The sequence below is a fragment of the Malaclemys terrapin genome, chromosome 6, assembly GCF_027887155.1.
Source record: "Malaclemys terrapin pileata isolate rMalTer1 chromosome 6, rMalTer1.hap1, whole genome shotgun sequence".
NCBI classification, from domain to species: Eukaryota; Metazoa; Chordata; order Testudines; family Emydidae; genus Malaclemys; species Malaclemys terrapin.
The window spans coordinates 101103037-101118406 of NC_071510.1; the positions used below are offsets into that span (position 1 = coordinate 101103037).

The window sequence follows — 15370 nt, forward strand, 5'->3', positions numbered from 1 at the left end:
GTGATGGTTTTGCCATTAATTTTTATGGAGTCACTGGGAGCAGGATTGGGCCCACAAAAGCAGTTGGTCCCTTGGCAAAACAGTACAACAGCAAGTGAAAGAGCAGTTTTCTCTGATAACTCGGTGTGCTTTATGTTTAATTCAGGTTGCTTTAAACAAATGATGCATTAAAGTGAGAGAATATATAAGTACAAAAAAGAGTGGACCAGGCTACCGGAGTTTTCGATTGTCCTTCAGAGGTTACATAATTCAGAAAGTTAGACATACTTCATAATGCAAATGAAGTTTATGAGATTTTTGTTTATGAGGTGTCATGGCTGACTTGCTGGTGATTTATTGGCATATCTTTTATCACTACATTATACAATTTTTGAAAGCCAACCATGCAACATGAGTACATTCTGAAATCCAAATTTTTCAGGAACAGAATGACAGTATGTTCAGATTTATTTTTTTTAAATACTATCTAAGCCAAAAATAGAAACCAACAACTATGTACATTTGTTTAGTAGGCTACAATACGAAATACAGTTTAAGAACTATGAGTTTGCATACAAGCATTCAAGAACAAATTTGAAAAGCATGTCATAATTATGTACAGTGCTTTGAAGGTATAGAGTCCAAATGGCTATTATAAATTCATCTATTCCCAAAATTTAGTAATAAACCAGCTTTACTGCATTTTCCAACATCAACTAAATTAATTCCCCCATTTTAGAGAAAACAGTCCAATTAACATTTAAAGTGACTGAAAAAGTTATTTTAACAATGATGACAAAGTTCTAGCTATTATTGCTTGGAAGAGTTTGAGATCACTGAGCACAGGTCAAGCCACAACTATTTTATGCAAAGTTATAATTGGAATTAGTAGGATCCAACTCCATTTGTCCAGGAAAACAACAACATTCCAAGAGGTTATGTTACTATTATTTCAAGCTCAGCGCAATTCTACTTCAGTTGTGTATTCCCATTGGTCTATGTTATTTAATGTGCATTAATGCAGCTCATTTTTAACTATATTAAATTTGATTTGCCAAAAAAGCAGTTTGCCATCAATTACAAAACAAATTCCTTCTTTTATTATTTTTACTTTTTCATGATAATGCAGCCTTCTTAAGTACAAAAATTCTTGCATCATCCCACTTGAACACGTGAACTCATCATTCTTGCTTGAGCTGACAGATTTCCTCTGTGGCAGCACTGGAATAATAGAAACCAATTGTTCTGGGTGACTTCAGCATAAATGCAGATGACGAACCTTCTTAATTAACTTAAGGTCTCTTGGCTATAGTGACAACTGTGTGTCTGTCTCAGGTAGCTTCTGGCTCAATTCTAGCAGATGGCTGAACTCTGGATCTTCTTTTTGGGACTGACATTGGAGGTGGAGGGGTGAGAGAAAGGGGATATGCCTTTGTAGACTGACCATTATCCACCTCTGTTTTGTTGGTTGAAGCACTCACTTCTGTCAAGCTTTCTTGATGGTCTGATCTTGCAGGCTTACTGGACTGCCTTTCGTAATGTGCCTGTACAGTGCCTAGCCAAATGATGTTCTGATCTATGACTGGGGCTCCTAGATACTACTGCAGTACGAATAATAAGTTATAATCTACTGTTTCAGAGGGCTCAAAGGAAATTGGCAAAATTTATTAGCCTTTTAGTGATATTTCAACCTTTACCCATGAACACAACCTTCTCTGGTTCCATCTTACACAATAGTATTTTTTTTCAGATGAAGCAGAAGGAAATATGGGTGGAGCATTGGGGGGAGAAGTCTTGGTCCAAATAGGAATAATTGAAACTAAAGAGCTTATATGGATATCTTCACCTTCACAATATCAATCAGCAGAACAGTCCAGGAGGATGAGCCCAGGTTAAATCAAAGCTGTTTACATCCAGAATATTAAGGAATTTCCAAGCTATTTTAACAATAAGATCACATAGATCAGACTGATCTGTTGGTAGGAAAGGTATGCTTGGAAGAGAGTGGGGAGTGTCAGTACACAGCCTGGGTTTCAACTATTGCTGCTTCCTGAGGTTCTTGGAGTGCTAGGAATGTGCAGACTAAGTCATGCTAGTCAAATTCAGGTCTCTCTTGGCTGGTGAAGGACAGTGGGGAGATAATAAAACCATAATTGGAACAGATTTTTTACGACTCCCTGCAGAAGAGCAAGATATCAGCTCTGCTTAAAAGGCTATCTGACCCTTGCTCAAGAAACCATTTTGATCCTGACAATAGTCCAATTTTTGAAACTGTCATACCAGGAGAAGTTTAAAATGGTTTAGCAAGGCAACTACAGCATTGTCTGTGGTCCTCCAATCTCTGATCCTACACATCTTCAAATGTGGTATAGTACACAGATGGTCATGGTTTTTTTGGTTGAGGATCATCTTATGGTGATGAAGATCGTACGCCCATAGCAAATTTTGAGATGCATCAGCCATTTTTTAATATCAACTGGCCATGAAGTGCAGATGATACAGCTGTGGACACTGCAGATGTTGATTAGTTACTGAAGTTTCTCAGTTCTGTTCATTCTGAAAGCTACTAGGAGGAGAGTGTGATAGGTTCCCCCTGGAAACTGGGGTACCACTGAGCCCTCTGACCCACCAGCCTAGGCTCCTCAGCCTGTGCTGCTGTGACAAGCTGCAGACCTGCTCCTGGTCTTACATTTCCACCAGCATACACACAGGTAGGGACACACCCAGCTCTCTGACTAGCCACTGCACAAACCAACCAACAGTAAAAGGGCTAAAGCCACGGTAACTCTCAGCTCCCTAGGCACGCATCCCCTCTGGAGCATAAACCCAAAATTATACTGTCTTGCGCTGCACAAAACTGTACGGTGTAAACTCAGAGTCCCCACCCCGCAATGTGAAGAGGAATATGCAACAGCCTCTCTGAGATAAGATTCCCAAGCACCTCACTCCAACTCACTGGTGTAGATAAAGCAAAAACAAGTTGATTAACTACAAAAGACAGATTTTAATTGATTATAAGTGATAGCAAACAGATCAAAGCAGATTACCTAGCAAAAAACACAAACTAAGTCTAAGATACTAGAAAGATAGGATATGAAATAGCAAATTCTCACCCTGGCTGATGATACAAGCAGGCTGCAGATTCTTAAGGGACAAACTGCACTTGCTTTACAGCTTGGAATCCCCAGGTCTTTCATACACAGGCTAGAAATCCCTTTAGCCTGGGTCCAGCACTTCCCTCAATTCAGTCTTTGTTCCTCAAGCGTATCCAGGATTCTTCTTGTGTGGGGAGTGATGTCACTCCCTGCCTTATAGAGCTTTAGCATATTTCGGGAACCCTTTGTTTCAAAACTTGATTCCCTGACTGGTTTGTGGAAAAATACTGACATCCCAAGATGGAGTCCAGAGACATATGGTCTGGTCACATGACCTTGCATACCTGAGTTATAGCAGTCTAGAACATTCACAGGAAGGTTAAGTTCTTCCAGGGTCCATTGTCTTTGGCTTCTTCACTGTTGTACCAGAAAGGCTAGTTGTGGGTGTCACCCAGAGTAAGCATGATTGAAATGCAGACACATAGTCAATATTCCTAATTTTAGATACAAAAATGATACATGCATACAAATAGGATAATCATATTCAGCAAACCATAACTTTTCCAGTGACACTTCACATGATCTGTCTTGTACAAAATGCATCATAATTATACCATAATCATATAATAATATCACTGTGCAGAATATGGGGTGTAGTGTCACAGAGAGTTTTCAGCAATTACTCTTCTGTTCAGATGCTCCCATCTATTATATCAGAAAGAAACTGTATAGGAGTTGGAGAACAATTTTGTAGCCAACAGAGTGCTGCCCACAGAGCACTCCTGAGGAGCAAAAGAAAAATAACTTTGCAACAAAGCATTGTATTTTCAAATAGGAATAAAGATTCACTAAAGAGAAAAAACAGCAAAACATTTAACTGAACTAGCTGTACCTGCTAGAAAAAGAAGTACTCAGTGTTTTCAAACAACGCTATGTAATATTTTCACCACAAGTCCTTTATTTATTTTTGCACTCATCAACTGCGAGAAGGAATTATATCAACTGCTTGGGCTGGTATATAGGAAAAGAAGTTAGAAGACCACTGAAAACCTATGAACTCAGTATTCATTCTATTTTAATCTTTGATTTTCAAATAACTTTTTACTTCACTATAATAAAGACATGCATACTAGTCTAGGTATGCTTTGGCTTAGATAAATAATTCTTTTAATGCAAATAGCATTTTGATCATAAAGCACTAGTAGAAATCTGTTGTTCTTGAGATCAGTGGATAACCAAGACTTAAACTGAAGTTTTACTTTAAAAGGTGGCTCTAAAAATGGCATAATGGATGCCAAAGTTTATTCTTTTAATTTGCATATCAAATATTCTCAAGTTTCTTTTATACTACTACAATTTTTCCACTTTTACAAATATTGCTAATGGGTGTTCATTTTATATTATATCTTTATAATTTCCATGTTAGTTTCTTTATTCTTTCAGAGGTGTTACAAATTTAGTGCCAAACGACATTTGATCATGAGTTTTCACCAAATTGTTCAGAGCCAATCCAATCCCTTGCTTTTAAATTTGCGTTTAGGAAATTATGAGTAGTTAAACGTTAGCTCATTTTTAAATGAAGTTTTGGTATTGGAATTTCTAAGGATTTTTCCTCTCTGAAAAATTCACAGAGACATCCAATCATGTTTTCTTTGTGTAGGTAAATAAAGACTAAAAAAAAATGGAACAGACAGATCACCAGTGCATTAAGTTAAAAATGGAGTGGCTGGCACTGGCCAAGCTAACGAAGCTACCCAGGGAAAAGATCTCTCATACTAGAGGGCTCTTTAATCTAGCAGAAAAACATATACGAGATTGAATGGCTGGAAGTTGAAACTCCACAAATTCAAACTTGCATTATGGCATAAGATTTTATCAGTGAGAGTTATCAATCATTCAATCAATCAGCTAGGGTAATCCACATCAAGGAATGTGGTGAATTCTCCAGTACTTGAAGTCTTTAAATTAAGATTGGATCTCTACGAGATATGCTCTAATGCAACCACGTTATTACATTTGATGCAGGAATTACTAGGGGGAAAGGAGGGCAGGAAATTGATAGCTTGTATTATGTGGGAGGTAAGACTATATGATCACAATGGTCTTTTATGGCCTTACAAATCTATGATACGAGGATGACAAATAAATAAATAAATAAATAAATCCAATAAGCCCTGTTTACCTCTGTGGTGGACATGGCTCATGAATCTTTAGTTCTGAATGAAAACACCCTAATGGCAGATCAACTTGCAAAACTTCTAGTGTTTGAGGAATTATATTGGCTGGAGTTCGATATTTTTTTTTTTCTTTTCTATACCATCAACCAAATGTAAGCCAAATTAAGCATATTCCAAGTCTATTCCTCACAGATAGAAAGGGTGTCAGTTACTACAGAGGACTATTCCCCACAACCCAGTTATTTGCATTCAACTTCCAAATCTTTTTGACAAAGTTTACTTAAGTTTGGCTAATAGTTCTGGGCTCTCTTTACGGAATGAGAGAGAAAAGTGTGCAAGGACAGTTCCGTGAGGTCCAGAAATTATGAATTCTCAGCCCAGAAGAGTGCTACTGGAATTACTCATTAATTTTCTTCAGAAATAGAAGGAGTAAAATAGGCAGACGGATTAATTTTGAAACAGTATATTCAGAGCCGCTGCCTCCTAATGGGTCAGGAATAAACTCTTGTTCTGTCATTTCAGTCTGCTTACCAAAAGATCCCAGTTTTGCTATGGACAAAAAGACTCCACTCAGTTCACCTCTTGTCTACTTATCCAGTTGTGCTGTGCTGATTTTTGCTATGCAGACCCCAAGAAGAGGTTACACTTGTTTGTCTGTATGGGCCATCACTCTAGTGCTGTCCATCATAGTGGACAGGTTGAAGTTGCACCTGTTTTTGTAAGAGAAAGATGAGCTAGTCAAATAGCTTGGTTCTCTAGCCAGTTTCTGCTTCTTTTCATGACGATCTTCCCTGTACTAAGGATTTACAGTCAAACAGACTGGCAATCATAAGCCTATATGTTTCCTTATATCAGATGACCTCTTTGAATCTGTTCTTGCTTGCTACCAGGCTAGGGAAGAGTCTGGGAGCTCTCTATTTGAAATGGGGTTGAAAATGAGCATCCAAAAGAGATGAGATAGCTGGAACCTGATGTAGAAGCATATGGAGTCTCTCATGTCAGTAGAACACATGATACTAGCATATCTTTCGGGCTTAACAATTTTTTGAACTATAGAAGCTATTGACTGATTTTTATCTTTCATGGGAAATTAACTTGTGGAACTTGGTATTGATTTTGATTCTACAGTATTTGATAATTTGAGTAGGAGTAACCCGACTATTCAAAGTTCACAATCATTGCAAGAAATTTTGGTCTGATTTTCAAAGGTGTTGAATACGAAAAAAATCTCACTGAATTGATCTCACAGGGTGCTACTTGAACTCAGAGCCAGCAGCTTCAAAAACTTATCCCCCCTTCAACCTTTCACTATCCTCAGGTTCCTTCCCCTCAAAATACAAGCACATCTCAGCCTTCCTCAAGGGTGCCCATTAGGGAGTCATTTGAAATTCCCTAATCCTGACCAATCAGTAGCTCTAATTTACACCATTGGTGTAAGATCCCACAGCAACCTTGTACCTGGGAAGATAAGGCATAGCAGCGCTCCTCATTCCCATCATGACCACTTTTCCTCTTTACATCAGGGAAGCAGAAGCCAGCTCTGCTGATACCATCACCATCCAAGAGTTCTGCTATAAAGGAGAACTCTCTGCTGACCATTCCTGGCTAGTTTAAATCCACTTTGTGCCATTCAAGCTCAAGAAGTGCCAAGTGGACTTACCAGACCTGAGCTTCGGCTCAGATTTGTTAAATATGGAAAAACATTTTATAAATATTTTAGCTAAATTTTACATGAAAATTAAGCAATGCATTTGGCCTAAACACTAGTCTTGAAAATGTGTTATTTTTAATCAGATTTTAAGATTCCACTGACTGATTTTAGGTGAAACTAAGACGACTACATATTAACCAATACATAGTAACACAACTCCATTTCTTTTTTTGCATTTAAATACACAACCAAAAAAATTAAAAACTTATACATTTGGGAAGACTGATACAGACACTGAAGTAATAGAGACTTATCTAAAAAAATTAAGGAAAATGTAAAGAAGCCATGTTTAGAAGAGGTCAAATTCCTGTGCTTGCCTGGCTGGTACACAGAATGACCACATGCAGAATATTCATACTCCTCTGGTCTATTCAATAAGGTAAGACTGAATTCACTGTAAAAAAAAAAAAAAAAAAAAAAAAAAAAAGCTATTTAAACCACTATGTGGGAGACATCTGACTGATCTTTTAGCACTGCCTTTTGGTCAACGGTTGGAGGTATGTTGAAGAAAATTTGAAGTTTCGAAAAAGGAAAATTGGGTCATAATAGGAAGACAGAGGAAAGCCTTAAATCAAACCCCATGTCTCATTCATCATATAATAGTAGGGCTTTGAAAGCACTCATGAAAAAGCATGTATTCTGATCAAGCGTAAAGGGAGTTTTAAGATGAACAACAGTAGGTACTAGAACAAATAAAAATCAAAACTCAACCCTTGAATACACAGAACAGAAAGTTAACTCTTGGGAACCTTGCATAGAAAGGGACAAAGCAGAAATAATCTAAGAAAAAGCTAGACAAAGGATGTGAATGTGAAACAAAGTTATACATTAAACCAATGTAACTCTCTAAGCAGTATTTATTGTACATGAGCTCAAAGGCTCCAGGATGGTGCATTTTATATTCTAAAAATAAAATAATATATAGCTAGAAATACATTATGATTAAGAAGTAGATTCAAAACAAACTAGGGCATTTTTTCATGTAGGATATAGATGTTATGATAATAAAATTATTAGTAAAAACTGAGTTTATGGATCTAAAAATTCTCTCTCTCTCCATATATTTATATATATCTGTTTATAAAACAGATTATGTGAAGTCTCTGTATTACAATTTTGTGGCACATAGTGCATGAATAACTTGGTTTTGGAGGAGAAGCAAGTCCGCAATTAAAAGTAGCTACATTCTTAAACAATACTTGCACATCATAATTTCTCCTCTGTCTTCAAAATTATGTTAAATGATAAACACAGAAAAATGAGTTTGAGATAGGTGAAAGGAAAACTGTTCTAGTCTAGTTTACACTACAGAAATTGTTACTTTAAAATGGAAAAAAAAATCCAAACTGTGAAAATGAAAACATTAAAAAGTGTCACAGGTATAAGCAGTTATGATGAAGAGTTGATGTATAATGTAATATATATCCCAATTTACAAGGACTAACTGAATTTGCTTTTCTGCTAGAGAAGACTGCATTTTAGGTATACAGGTGTTGCTCATCTGGAGTGTGCTTAAAAAAATACTAAAAAAAAAATAAATATTAACATTGTTTGACCTTTGGCTACTAACTACCAAGTATCATATATCAAAGCCAACTAGTACAGAAGATCACCGGTCTTTGGAAATTGAACTCACGACCTTGTAAGTAATAAATACTTTATTAAAAAGGAAATACGCACTTTCGTCAGAGTGGCTCAGCACACTAAGAATGAAACAATCTGAGACCAACTCTAAATTACTATAGTAGCTGTCACAGAACATGTAATGTAAAACGTACAAGATTGTAGATATTAATTTCTTTAGCAATGGGGACATTTATAAGATGTTCCACTGATGTCAAGTGACTGAATTGTTTTGCACTATTGCAATCTGTTGTAGAATAACTTCTGATCAGCAATTTGGTGTGTAACTGGGGAAGGGCATTATGCACTACTCCCTAAACCAGAAGAGACACGTCTGGAAATTAATCTCTGATCATAATCCTGAGTTGGCAGATTCTCAATGCAACAGTGGAAACTTGGATGTTAGAGGGGAAACAATCCTAACATTTACTAGTATTTAATTAATTTGGCCCACGCAGGATCTTCTTAACTATCGACTGATTTGGGGATTATCTATTTTTGGAAAGGGTCTTGAGAAATGGGGAGAAGGCTGAAGGTGGAGGGAATTTCAATTAAAAACACAGGTGATCTAATTTTGCTATGTCTGCTTTCTGAATGTCAAACTTCTCCCCTCACACACACACACACACATATACAGGCCACATCAGTAATAACTGTAAATAAAAACTGTTCTAAGTGCTCTCTTTGTAGTAAAAAGAACATAAGTCTCAGGGTTTAACACCAACACTGCAAGGAATGAAAGAAACTCAAGTTCCACAACTAGAGCCCTACAATTCTGCGGATATCTGCTTTATATCCGCACCCGCGAATATCCACAGACCATTTTTGCAAATTGCAGATTGGATGCAGATTTTGTATCCACGCAGGGCTCTTTCCATAACCCACCTCTGTGGTAGGAAAGGCTGTGCTCTTTTTCTGGTATAAAATGTATCCTGAATTGTAGAAAATTAAACAAAAAACCACTAGAAACTTTACATAAATTTTAGGTTATACAACATTACTGCATGTCTAGCCTTTCCTCTTGATGTTGCCTCCCTTTTCATTTCATTGAGCATTTATAGTAGCATGCACTGTATTGATAGGTCTGGAGATAACACAAGATAGCGAGGGCCACAAAACCTGGCTTGTAAATTTGTGCATCTTATTCTTGCCTTCCATATCCCCAGAACAGTCCCATTTAAAAACCATACAGCTAACTGTGTGCAAAATAATTTTTTAAAATGTTACTGAGAAACTTCTTGGTTTCACATTTTCAGGCCACAAGTGAAGCCAACTTATCTGTTTGGCTAGAGCAGTGTTTCTCAAACTTGGGATGCCGCTTGTTTAGGGAAAGCCCCTGACAGGCCGGTCCGGTTTGTTTACCTGCCCCGTCCGCAGGTCTGGCCGATCGCGGCTCCCACTGGCCGTGGTTCGCCACTCCAGGCCAATGGGAGCTGCTGGAAGCGGCCGCGGGCCGAGGGACTTACTGGCCATCGCTTCCAGCAGCTCCCATTGGCCTGGAGCAGCGAACCGCAGCCAGTGGGAGCCGTGATCGGCCAGACCTGCGGAAGCGACAGGTACACAAACCGGCCCGGCCCGCCAGGGGCTTTCCCTATACAAGTGGCGTGCCAAGTTAGGGAAACACTGGGCTAGAGAGCCACAATTGCAAAGACAGCTATGACACTGACACACACACACACACACACACACACACACACACACAAAACAGCTATTTCACACACAACTAATGTGTTTCACTTTGAAATACTTCATAAAAATCAATGAAAGGAAGAAATGCACTGCATTCTGGAAGTAGTAACTAAATGAAACTTACCATTTTGCAGACTTGTCTGCAGTCAGAGTTCACTCTAGTCATGACAGTGGGATTATCAAGCTAATGGACCCCCTTAAATCCTGTCCTGTTTCATTCTTATTCCATCTCCTTTGTCCTGCTTTTCTCCCCCAACCTTTGGTTTCCTTCCTGATCTATAGCTTTTGTCCTCAATTCCACCCCAACCTTATTTCTCTGTCACTATTCTACCATAATTATCCACCTTGCTGCTTACTCATCACACTTGATTTTAAGCCTTATTATGCATTTGTGGATTTGTTTCCAGCTCCAATATGTTCAGCTGCTGCAGATCTGCATTTTACAGTACTGAGAGTGGAACCATCATGACACTTTAGCACGCTTCATTTAGTGTTGCATCCAAACAACACGCACAATGGTGCAATCCCGTATCCAGGAATCAACATTAACTGAACATCCAATAAAAGTCAGGTTGTGTTGTAAATATCATTAGAATCCTTAAGACAGAACTTGGCCAGACTGCAGTAGTCAATAGTTCCAGTTGGACTTCTGGTGGAACATTAGGGTGTGCAGCATATTTGCTTTTGATCTTTAACCTCATTACACTGTATCAATAAGATTTAAAACCAGTTAGAAACAACATAGAATATAAGAAGTAATACATCTTTCTTTAGGAAGAGTCTAATCACAATGCTCTTTTGTTGTGGGCAAGACTGTGAAATAATTAACTTCTATCATGCACATTTGCCTTTGGCTTGAAACAAATGACCAATTGCAATGCAAGTTACCTCCTGCTAGGGTCTCCTATTATAGTTTTATAGAGTGTTACATCAAACATCTAGATACAACAAACTTTCTAGGACACATTTGAAAATAATCATTATGTAAAACTACTTTAGAAGACAAACCTGACAGAGATAGATATATATCAGAGAACACTATAGAAGGTAAATATCTACTCTCTTGGGACAATACTACTTTAGACAGATGAGGGATACATTATTGTATGTTATTAGCACATAAGGCGATTTTACTGTAGTTTATTTTGAGACAAATTAAACTGTATTTTCAACTCCACCTTTTTCCTCTCTGGACTTCATGTATCTTAATTTTCCCTTCTCATTTTCTATTTACAGCTAATTTCTTTACTTGCTCTTCTGCTTAATCTAGAGTACTGAGAAAGACACATTTAAAAAAAAAAAACAAATAAATAGTTTATCTTCTACATTTTCTTATGGTCCCCTGTTCCCTTAGTTACTGCATTATTCCCTTCCTCCACCCCAGTTGATTTTTATTTATATTTTCTTTCCCCTCGGTTGTATTCTCTCTCTATGCTCTTGCCTTTTGAGCAGCTATTAGCTCCTTAAAAGGACTACCTGCTAATGCTGACTAGTTTCCAAAGTGGAATAAACCCCTAAGGCAAAACTAGTGCTCAGGATGCAAAGCTTACTCTTACTATAAATTCCAATTCAAAACACAGGCAACAATATTGAGAGTTTAACCTGTGGCTTCTCATTTTCAACACAATCACCATCTACATTTAGACAAAACATCACTATTGTGAAACTGCACTTCAGACAATTTACAGAGAGCATATAAAGATCCCCTGAATGCATCACAGCAGTGTCAGACTACTTCAGCAAAAAGCTCTACGTCGTTGTTTTAAAAAGATTACAAAAAAAATTAAGTCACTCATTTTTCATCACATTAGGCCTTCAAGTATCTAAAAAGAATACCTTATTTTATAACTATAATCATGTACAGCCTCTCAATTATGTTGTTTTAATATCTCCCAAAGAGCTTCTGTGCATGAAGTATCAAAGATTAAAAGATCTACTTAAATGTCAATTAAAACCTAATATTTATTTACATTCTGTTGAGTACATTAATACAAATTTTATCATTAACATTTTGTGGGAGGCTTTTTACTTTGTTAGATTAATATTAAGATGGCAACTGGGAAAAGTATACAAATATTAAGGAGCACAAATTTCATGAAAGATATGCCTTCAAATATTTATTTAAAAGTAAACTCTAAAATTAGAGTCAATTTTTTAAAATAGTGAATTAAAGTTCAGTATGAAAATAAACTTCTATATTACTAGTCCAGTCTTATAAACAGCTGCAAGAAATGTTTGCCTACATGAATTCTGTGGCTGCCTACAGTCTGTCTAGCACAGTCAAAAGTTAATTTACTTTCTCTACATCAGTTGCAGGTCAAGGGAAGATTCAGACAGCAATAAATTACAGCAGCTGGAAGTGGCTTGTTAACAAAATGGTATCTAAATATACCATAATGGCCAGCAAGGGACAATGTCACCTTGAAATACATAATAGATAAATTTACACATATTTTTAGTTTAAAGAGAGACCTCTCAGGGCCCTAAGTACATCTGATATAAACTTTAGTTCTAATTTTAAAATTTGAATATACATTAAGGTCAAAAATGAATTTCACCTTATCTCCTTCTAGATTGATCAAAGGACCTATTTTATTTAGTTACAGAAGACTATATATAATACTTCTGGGCAATCTCAAGATACACGTTTGTAAAGTAGTTAGACTTAAGTTCTTACAAGAAGACAATGAACCTCATTATAGAAACAAAACATTTAACAGTGTGACAGTGCCTTGCTTTCACTTAATTGAACTAAAACTTTTTTAAAATTGAAATTCCTGATATTTTTGAAACAGGATGAAAGTAACGTAAATGCAGAAAATTCTTAAAGAAAATGTTTAAATCACCACAGGACTCAACCAAATCTACTAAGACTGCTAGATTAAATAGTGCAGAGAGTAAAGGCACTGCACAGACTTCACTAAGTAGTCTATTTATACTAAGACTAGGTTTAAGCTTCCCTATAAAAGTATGTAAAGCTTCTCAGGATTACAGTAAACATGTTTTTTCATTCCCACAACCCAGTCAATAATAGGAAAGTTAACAGTACGTGCAAAAGGTGATTTCCCCCTCCTCCCTCCCGCCACTGTTCCAGGAACAGTGGCTCCATGTTAAAATCTGGAGTCTAAATGAAAACGGTTCATTTTTTAGTTTCTAAAGAACCAGCAATCCTCAAAAAAGCATTGTAAGGAAACTATTTCTGTATACAAATGATCTGAACATCAAAAATAAGCGAAACAGCTATGAACAGGATTAAGTCTTCCCTTCTTCCACATACATAAATAGCATAAGCAAGAAAGAACCCATTTCTTTAATATTTCCACAAATTTATGCTATGTAAAACCCTGTTTTGAAGCTTACATAAATAAATGGGAAAATTTAAAAGTTTAGAACAACATGGAAGTAGTACCATACTAACTGCCTTATCTGTAGTACAAATTATATATACAGTGGCAATATGATAGCTGTTTTCAAATAATTTAGGACACAGCCAAGGATTTAAATTTTGAACACTTTAACCCACCCTTGTCCTATTCCCATATCTACTTAACATATTGACAATCATGAGAGAGTACATAGGTATTAACACAATCACAGTTATCATGTTGGTTTGCTTTTATTTCCCATAAAACTAAAAAATTTAGATACTCATCCACAGCCTGTTCCGTCTCATGCTGCGACAAGCCATAAAAAGCATCCTAAAGAGGTAGCAAGCACTGTTTCGTTTCTTAAACATTTAATTATCCAGAATTTCCATTAAAGGTTATTTTGGGCCATACCAATTCTGATGCTAACCTCACTTGGAAAATGATTGCTTTGGAGGCAACAGCTCCTACCAGTCACTGAAGACAAGCACCACCCAAAAAGCTGTCTTTTGGGCTTTTCTGATTACATATTGAGGTAAATATTGTCTGAAGTTGAAATTTGCAGTGGAAAACTGTGACTCCACAGTTGACTGAGTTATAATGCCCAAGGCTACAGGAGACACCTACTGAAGGTCATTTTTGTAACCCAAAAGGCAATATTTTCCCCACTATAAATTAAAAACTTGGTGTCTTTTCCCCTATAAGGATATTTAGGGAGACAAAAAGGTGCAACTAGATGTAATGAAAAGTAGTTAAGAACAGGAAATTTAGCCTGAAAACAATGAGATCTCCTTCTGGTCAGATTTATCAGTCTGTGCAATAGTTCCTCCAAAAAAGTGATAGAAGCCCCAATGCTAAAGTCATTTAAGATCTAGTATACAGAGAGCACTAGAAAATTGACTTTTGGGAAAAATGAGTACTACCAAGAAAGTAAAATAGATAACATAAAAGGTGTCCTTTAAAGCTGTCCTTTAAATCGGCTTCTGTACCCAATGACTGGAAGATGGCTAATGTAATGCCAATATTTAAAGAGGGCTCTAGAGGTGATCCCAGCAATTACAGACTGGTAAGTCAAACATCAGTACCTGGCAAATTAGTTAAAACAATAGTAAAGAATAAAATTGTCAGACACATAGAAGAACATAAATTGTTCGGCAAAAGTCAACATGGTTTCTGTAAAGGGAAATAGTGTCTTACTAATCTAATAGAGTTCTTTGAAGGGGCCAACAAACATGTGGACAAGGGGGATCCAGCAGACATAGTGTACTTAGATTTCCAGAAAGCCTTTGACAAGGTCCCTCACCAAAGGCTCTTATGTAAATTAAGTTGTCATGGGATAAGAGGGAAGGTCCTTTCATGGATTGAGAACTGGTTAAAAGACAGGGAACAAAGGGTAGGAATAAATGGTAAATTCTCAGAATGGAGAGGAGTAACAAGAGGTGCTCCCCAAGGGTCAGTCCTAGGACCAATCCTATTCAACTTATTCATAAATGATCTGGAGAAAGGGGTAAAAAATGAGGTGGCAAAGTTTGCAGATGATACTAAACTGCTCAAGATAGTTAAGACCAAAGCAGACTGGGAAGAACTTCAAAAAGATCTCACAAAACTAAGTGATTGGGCAACAAAATGGCAAATGAAATTTAATGTGGGTAAATGTAAAGTAATGCACATTGGAAGAAATGACTCCAACTATACATACAATATGATGGGGTCTAATTTAGCTACAACGAA

General features: G+C 36.9%; 1 protein-coding gene across 3 annotated transcripts in view; it reads right to left on the reverse strand.

The window, feature by feature from the left end:
• The window catches only part of NDUFS4 (NADH:ubiquinone oxidoreductase subunit S4), a 62995-nt gene that overhangs the window by 29658 nt on the left and 17967 nt on the right, over positions 1–15370 (reverse strand). The window lies entirely within an intron of this gene.